We start from the raw sequence: 7,357 nt of genomic DNA, 5'->3' as shown, positions 1-7,357 counted from the left end.
TGGATATTTAATATAATAATAATATAATTGTTTGCATGAGAGAGAATCTCTTAATTAAATATCATATATAATTGCATTCAATATATTTAACTATATATTTCCTAGAATTCGAATAATATGATTATTAATAAACAATGTAAGTTATGGAGCATCATGACAATTCTTTTACATATCTATTATTAGTAATGAAAAGGGAACATTTTTATATTTAAGTTATATCATCAGACTATTATATATTTTCCATTAATTTACACTAATAATTTCCCTTTCCATTACAAAATTCTTTAGCAGAATCTATTTTGAAGGTGCTAATCATATTATTATATTTTGTATACCTTTTTGTTATAATATTTAATAATTAATTTATTTGTACGTGTAACTGGGAATTATTTTATCTAGTTTATCTAAACCTTGTGATATTTATATATTCTAGAGCCCTTGAAGGAAATCGTGTCATTTTTTACATGAAGTTGAACAGAAGCAAAAGATATTATAGAGAATTTATTTTACGAAAAAAATATTAGCAGGTGGCACGATAGGCCCAACAAATACTCGCTAGGATAGACTCAAAATGACTCTGATACCATATTACGAAGTGGACTTTAAGCCTAACTCAACCCCATAAAACCGACTCAATGGGGTGAGGTTTGCACCCACTTATATACTATGAAAGGCTCTAATCTATAGTCGATGTGGGATCTCCAACAAAAAATACCGCTGATATTTATTGAAAAACTTTTTTATTTAATTTTTACCTAGACTTTTTTCATTACGGATGATTTTTATTTACACTATAAGAAAAATATTAAATAAAAAATACTTTTTTAAGAAAATAATTATTATATTCATTAGATATTATTTTATAAATTAAATAATTATTGATATATTTAAAATAACTTCTAAAAATATCTAATTAGTTACTAAAATGTTCACTACCAACTATTTTGGATTCTTGGAAAAATTGAATTGAATTCTCATTTTTACTCACACAGAAAGCCATTGATGTTAGAAAATAGGAACAAAAATAAGTGTATGAGCATGTTTCTACAAAATTTTTATAAGTATTTCTAGAGAGAAAAAGAAAAAAAATAGTAAATGAATTTTTACACAAGCTAAAGAGAAACTCATTTAGTTTTTTTTTCTCACTAAAAATTTTTAAAATTTGTTTTCCATTATACCCTAAAACTAGAATTTGTGACAAGTTTGAAGTAGAAGTATTGGACGCCGAGGTTAAAAAAAGGGAAATCATCTAAAAAGCAAAATAGAAAAAAGAGTGAATCGATTAATCGAGTTACTTGTACAACAATTTATTTGATGAGCATGATGAATACTCAAAGAATTTTGTGGTTCCTTTTTGAACTTGCTTGTTCACAATCAAAGGTTGAAAGCTGATAATTAAAACTAAGAAAATGATTCACAACCTCAACTTTGAGGCTGGTGGGTGACCCTCACCATTATTATCGATCAACATATTTTACCTTTTATAATGACCAAATGCCATAATTGAGTTTTGTGGTGTTTGGTGTTATACACATAATGTGTAACACAACATACATGCACACGGTAACCAATATTGAATGGAAACACAAGTACATTACTTGACTTTGGGTATTTCAAATCTTATTTTTAACTAGTTCCATGCATAATAAGGAAACCAATATTTAGAAGTGACAGGATTGATCCTACTCAAATTTTTGTTTTATCATAGCTGAAGGTTTAGTCATGAGTTATGTCCAACGTGTCTCGCGTTTGTTTTTCATACTCAGATTGGTGTCTACAGCCAATGATTTCTATTTCTTGAGCGTAGGTGTCAGTATTATGAATGTAAGATAAGTATTTTGTATACGGGTTTAGATATTTCTGAAATACCTTATATTTATTATTTGCTTTTTGAAAAAAAAAAAAAGAAGTGAAACACACCAACTTAAATTTATCAACCTTGTAACATTATTTCCATTTCACAAATCATTCAATCATATCTTAATTTAACTTTTATGAATTCTACTATATTACATTACTTTTAAGATCTTTTTACAATTTTTATTTTGATACTTTAATAAAGTTTGCTATTAGGACATATATAGCATATTTATTGCATCACTTATTTTTTTATTTATTAAAACTCATGTTAAGCAATTTTTATTCTTTGAAACTTATTAGACTATATGTGTCATCACATGAAAACTAGTATAAAATTAACAAAATTGAAGAATTAGATCAAATTTATAAATAAATAAAGATATTTCTAAAAGTATCATAAGTAAATATATTGGGAATTTAAATATATATATATATATATATATATATAAAGATAAAAACACAAACAAAAGAATCTTCTCTAATGTGTAGCTCCCAAAGACAACAAAGAGGAATGATTGAATCCTAATGGACTCTCTTTTGCATTCAACATCGATAATAAAATCATATCATATTCATGTACATCGATCAGTACCATTACTTTTTTTTTTCGGGGTTAACGTGTTTTGGAGATCATACTACAACTTTAGAAGGATATCTCGATCTCTTGGATTTTTGTATTGATTCATCAATTTCATTTAATGGTTCAGTTCATAACTTAAAAACCAAATTTGCTTCTTCTAAGAAAATATATCTACCAACAAGATGGTCGGACATAACTTTTAAGTCTCTTATTCATCACCTGAAAGAGATTCAAAATAATTTTTACAAGATTAAATCTTAAAAACTAAGTTTATAAGTAACCTGTTTGACAATAACTAATTTAGAACTTAAAGATTTGAAATTAAAAAATATTTTTAAAATACCCGAATTTTAAAGATTTTTATATAAATAGTGGATTATTACATCAATAATATCTTAATTTAACTGGTATGAATTGTGCTATACTATATTGCTTTTAAGATCTATTTACAATTTTTACTCCATATTAACAACAAAGTCTACTCTTAGGACATTTTTGCACCAATCGTATTAATTTAACTTTAATTTGTTCTGATATATATATATATATATATATATATATATATATATATTATTTACAATTTTTACTTTGATACTCTAACAAAGTCTATTATTTGGATATTTCTATTACACCAATCATAATATCTTAATTTAACTTTTATGAGTTCTACTTTTTAAGATTTTTTACAATTTTTACTATGATATAATGAATAGGGTTGAAATATTCACGTGACCCTTTCGCACGTGATTAATCCCAAGGAAAAAGAAATATGGGATGGAGTGGAAGATCTGGCAAGAGAGACAATCTTAGATCTCCACTACTAAACAACAATTTATCAATAAAGTTGGTACTTAAAATTTGAGCAGTTACCAATTTATAAACTACATATAAACAAACTCTGGACAATTATTTTCCATATGCCTACGTTATAGAAAAACCCATTCATTTCACTTTAAATATAATTTCTATTTCGATTTAAGTAACTCTTTATTTCAACATATAAACCAATAATAACTTCATTTTATTCGTTTTCAAGTCTATCAAAATAAGATTATTATCTTTTTCTTTGGTGATTCACTACTTCACTTCATTTTGTATCGAAGCTTTTACTTTTAAAATTTAAATTTTTTAACTTGATATATCTTTCGTATATAGAAATTACCATTAAAAACAATAAAATCTCTAAAATTATATTATCTAATTTCGTTGAAGATTTCATTCAATAAAATGTATATTCAAAAGTTTTTATATCATCTTATGCAGTACATTGTCTACTGGGTTTAGAGTGTCTGGTAGTACATGACTGTATGTTTTGATTAGTGTTTTTGTCATCTTCTTGTTACATTTGTCTTCTGAGTACCAGAAGGCATCATATGTTGTAACAATATTAACTTCCATGCGTTGGTTGGCGTTTTGTATCCACGTGAAGCATTTTGCAAGTGACTTCTCCAACCATTTGACGCATTTTAAGGAAGTTAGTTAGACATTTTATGTATAAAATTGAGAGTTCATTAAGAGATATACTATGTGTTGTAATCTCAATTTTATACTTAGTCAATTTTTGTTCATGGATGTAGGTTGGAGTTAGTTAACACTTCAATTGCCACGTTTATTCTATGTGTGTTTCTTCATTTAGTCTTCTTGTTTACCTTCTATCTATTCTTGTGGACTTTTGTGTTATGGTCTAGAGTGTTTGTGTGGTAGACGGTCTAGAGGATTGTGATTTATTTCCTTACAAACAAGTGAAGTGAAAGTGGAAAGAGGAAACTCAATCATCGTACATTTAGCAAAATATGAGGTTGACAAATTCACTAGCTTGAATGATTTTGGGTTATGAAGGTTGAAGATGTGTGTTCTTCTAGTTGAGTTGGGCTTCCTTGAAACTTTGGAAGGTGAATCAAATCTTCATAGAACCATGGATGACAAAGACATGACTAAGTTGTTGGAGAAGGCTCATAACGCAATTGTTTTGAGTCTTGGGGACAAGGTGTTAAGACAAGTATCGAAGGAGAAGACCACAACAAGACTATGGATGAAGCTTGAAAAATTTTATATGACTAAGGCCCTGGTGAAACTTAATTTTTTATCTTGAAAATGTTGATGTCCAAATTGATGATGAAGATCAAGTGTTGTTGTTTTGTTCTCTCCCTAAGACGCATGATCATTTAAGGAAACCTTATTATATGCAAGAAATAATCTCTCTCTTGAGGAGGTTCAAGATGCCTTAAACTCAAAATAGTTGAATGAGAAGTTTGGAATTAAGGCGTCTAATGATGGGGATGACATTGCAACAAGGGGGAGATCGTCTATCATAGATAACGGAGGAGGTGTTAGATGAAGGTTAAGGTCCAAGAGTTGTGATGGAAGAGTATTAAATTTAAAAATGCAAAAAGGAATGTCACACAAGGAAGTATTGTTCTTAAAAGAAGAAGAAGGCTAGCAATCCTAATAGACCATTTGGGTCTTGTAGATGATATGATGAACCAACTATATTTGGTGAAGCAGCTCTGGTGGAAGACGTTTATGAATCATCAGAGGTCTTCATGTTGTCAAGTACTATTGATGATTGTGAATGGATCTTAGACTATGGATGTTCGTTTCACATGACACCTAACCCTTTGTGCTTCCAATAGTTTACAGAATTTGAAGGAGGATTTTTTTCAACTTGGTGATAACAAGTCATGAAAGAAAAATGATGTTGGGACAATTACGTTTTGTCTGCATGATGAAACTAATAGGTTGTTTGAAGAAGTTAGGTATGTACCTAGCGTAAAGGGAAAAAGTATCCCTTGGTGAACTTGAAAAGAAGGAACATGTGTTCAAAGGTGAAATGAGAGTGTTGAAGGTGCTCAGGGGGTCCATATTAGTAATGAAAGGTTTGAAGAAGAGTGGCATGTATGACTTGGAATATGCTATATGATATGATTTGAATTTAGGATTATACACATTGTTTATAAATTTTACTTGGATTAGAGGTTGAATTAACAATTATGGTGACAACACAGTGAGGATCCCCACTGGACACGAAGTTGACCAAATGGTTAAGTAAGTATGAATGTTCTCTTCAGAAAGGAAAGGAGAAAAGCACACACACAACTAGAAGAGGACATGATACATAATTGAGAAGAAGAAACAGATAAAGACAAGTAACAATTTCTAACAACAAAACTACAATTAGAAGATAATACGAAACTTAGATGGATGAAGATGATTCAATAAAGATGAGAGTGGATGAATTCATGCCACTTGGAGGAGGTTTCCAAGATAAGTGATGGAGAAGTCGTCACTTGAAAGCATTCCAAGATAAGACTCGGAGAAAATATGAACACTCAGGTTCTCACTAAAGTAGATAAACTTTACTAAAATTCAAGATGAAATAAAAAAGGGATGACCACCTATTTATAGTGATAGGTGTTGTGTTATTGGGAGAATGAGGGCAATTTGAAATTCAAGCTAAGCCTAATTAACTCCCTAAAAATGTGCCATTATTTGTGGATCTAGAAGGGGTCACACTTTACACATTTAAGCATGTGCTTTATATGGGAAGTGTGACTACATGTGTGCTCTCTAGCTAAGGTTTTTATAAGCCTATGCTAGGTCATTGTTCTTGGGCTATTGTGAGCCCAATTTATTAAATTTAAACCTTATCTTACAAAAAGACTAAAAAAAGATGGTATCCTGGCTCTTGCTCTGATTATCTGCTCCTGATGATCCTCTAAGGAATGGTGAGGCCTAAGTTATTGGTTGTCTAAGATGCTTAACCTAGCCTTGAATCCTATTTTCTGTTCCTGGTCATCCTCATGTAAGGTTGGGCTAGCTAGATGTTGGTGATCCATTCATGGTTTCATCATACTCCCCATGTTAGACAGAATTTTTCCACGAATTTAAAACTCATGTAGAAAACAGAGTCAAATTGCTCACATTAAAAATATTATCACCTATATATGTGTGAGGTAAATCAAACTGATGTACATTATTATTGATATTTTTAGTGATCTGGAAGGCATCATCGCCTCGGGGAAGAAGTGCGAACTTCCTTTGGGTTGGAAAGTGATTCCTCAAGTGAATCTAGAGCCAATTCCCTGGTGCAAAAATAATTTCTTTTTGTCCCTTATTGGAGTGTTGAGCAAAGGGTGTGTGAGAGGTGGAAAAATTAACTATATAGGTTAAAAAAAAATCAATGTGAAGAAATAAGTCCTCCCACACCTTAGAGTTTCCGAAAATAAAGTATCTTAACATATGATACAAAGTTCTTTTGATCATTTTAGTTTGTTCATCATGGTGAGGGTGGTAAGTGATTGGAAACATGAATTTTGTGCCAAGTTTCCCCCTATTGTTTAATAGAAATGATTTGTATATTTTCAGACACGATACTTCTAGGACATCCTAGCAAATGATTGATTTGATGTTGGATCTCTTGAAACTTTTTTGGATTAGTTCTATATGTAGGTGATTTTTGTAGAGAATCTATAGGGATAAAGTGAATTTGTTTATGAATGCCTCTTAAAGGGGGTAAACCCTTAGTAGGATCTTGAAACACATTCCCAAACTCCTTAACAAATACTTCAAAAATTATCTAAAGATTGAAAAGAAAGGGAGGGAGAATACCTATTAGGATAGGCAATAAATAATTTTGGGCGTGATGAGAAGATCCATCTTGATTTTTTTATTATTTTTCTCATTTTTCTTTTTCAGTTTCTCTTTTCTTCTTCATTTTAACTTGGTCCTCATTAACCTCTTGAGGAGAGAGAGGTTTTAGTAGAATCTTATGTTGATGAGCATATATTTATTCACACTCAATAACTTTAATCATGGATATTGGACTATAATAATAAATAAATCCATTGTTTTAATTCAGATTCATATAATTGGGTTTATTTGGTTCTTCACTATTATTATTGTTAATTTTGTGTTTTT

Source organism: Phaseolus vulgaris, chromosome 6 (assembly GCF_000499845.2).
Source record: "Phaseolus vulgaris cultivar G19833 chromosome 6, P. vulgaris v2.0, whole genome shotgun sequence".
Taxonomy (NCBI): domain Eukaryota; kingdom Viridiplantae; phylum Streptophyta; class Magnoliopsida; order Fabales; family Fabaceae; genus Phaseolus; species Phaseolus vulgaris.
This window is presented reverse-complemented; position numbering follows the sequence as displayed.